This window comes from Mus caroli, chromosome 6 (assembly GCF_900094665.2).
Source record: "Mus caroli chromosome 6, CAROLI_EIJ_v1.1, whole genome shotgun sequence".
In the NCBI taxonomy this organism is placed as follows: domain Eukaryota; kingdom Metazoa; phylum Chordata; class Mammalia; order Rodentia; family Muridae; genus Mus; species Mus caroli.
This window is the reverse complement of record NC_034575.1, coordinates 29,182,935-29,184,690: the sequence shown is the minus strand read 5'-3', so window position 1 is coordinate 29,184,690 and position 1,756 is coordinate 29,182,935.

Genomic DNA, 1,756 nt, shown 5'->3' with positions numbered 1-1,756 from the left:
TTTTTTTTTTAATGTTTATGGACTTTTGACTAAAGTATTTAAATTTAATAATATATTATGGTGTGTGTTAAGGTTTTCCACCTGTAGGGACAAAACATCAAAACATCACGTCAACCGACTTCCATAAAGTTGACATCATCTACCATCTGGCAACTAACATCTGCTTCCAGTTCTGTTTTTCTCTTTGTTCACCACGGTTCAGTAAGTTTAGCATAGAAGGCTGCTGGACAGCTAAACAGATTTCATGCAGATAGGCACTTAGTCACTGGGAGGAAAAAAATGGGGATGGAATTTTCATGCGTGAAGAGATCCTGAGGAGAGGAAATCTTTTGATTTTAAAGATTGCAATTCTAGATTCAGTTTAGTGATGGACAAGTTCTGACCTGATTTAAGTCAGCTATAACACTTGAGTAGCCAGCAACCTGTGGAAAGGATATAGGTATGGCCATGGTGTGATGTTATTTGGGGCTGACACATGGGTGATGTGTTTCTTTCTATTCTTTTGTGTTTTCCTTTGATACCTCCTCGTTTGTTAATAAGTCAACAAAGAGTATTAATAAGTGACAAAGAGTGGAGGGTATCTGTGCATTCTGGGTACTGATGTGGCTGGAAGCCATGCAGGCTTTCTCATCTCTTCCTTCTCAAGGCCAGGCTTCCCAGGCCTGTTCTGGCCACTAGGATAGTGATTTTTCCAAGGCCCCTACTTGCCCTTTCCTTTCTTTTCTCTCTGCTAATCTCCGATGACCATTTCCTAGAACAGATGAACTCAGATCAGCATCAATGGGGTTCTTGACTCCAGCAGCCTCCTGGAGCTGCTGAAAACAGTGTCTTCATCAGAACCCATACATGCAGGCATTCACTGAAATCAGACTCCATATGGGGACTGGGTAAATAGTGCCATCATTTGTTAAATACTTTGAAATGGTGGAATGACATGGCTTTCCTTATTAGCTTGGATTGCAGATAGTGGGAGAATTTTAAAGACATTGTTTGGGGGTCAGTGGATATGAGAAAGCAAAGAAAGGAGATGGGCTTCTATGTTATTTGTGCTGTTGGTACACAGGGTTCAGATTCTCCTGAAGTGAGACAATGTGACATTTCATCCTGGTTTCCTTTCCTGGGGTTGCAAAGTAGAGAAGGCTGCCTCCTTCTTTCTGGCATTGTACTAACTCTGTCTTGTTTGGTTTTTAGCCCCATGGCTTACACTGTTTCTTTTTCCTTTATCTCTAGCCAGGTGAATGAACCCCTTAAAGTTTGACTGACTTTGATAGTGTACTTGTTCCCTTTCTCTTTGCTGCTGTAAAATACTTACAGAGAGATGCTGGACCCTAGTGAAGGGCTCAGAGGAGGAGCAGGAAGGTTTGGGTTCCTGAGGTCACAGTTTCTAGTCGGAGCTCAGGAAAAACCGATGGTTTCTTTTGTGTTCCTAAGGGGTATTGTGTATTATGCGTATGCGTGTCTCCTGGTTTGGTTTGGGTTTTTGTTTAGTTGGGGTTTTGTTTTGCTTTGCCTGTTTGCTGTCTAAAGACAAAGAGAAAGAAAGGATGTATAGTATTGGGTGTGTGGGGAGGAGAGGAAGATCTGGGAGGAGTTGAGGGAAGGTGTTGGGCCTTATTTGGCTTTAGTTTGGGCCTTGAGGACAAACCTGAGCCTGGCTCAATTTTCGAGACCTGTCAATCTCCTCTGCTTGAAAATGACTCAGCACGACCTAAAGACCTACTACTACCGCTGTCAAGTTCTTTTTTTTTTTTTTTTT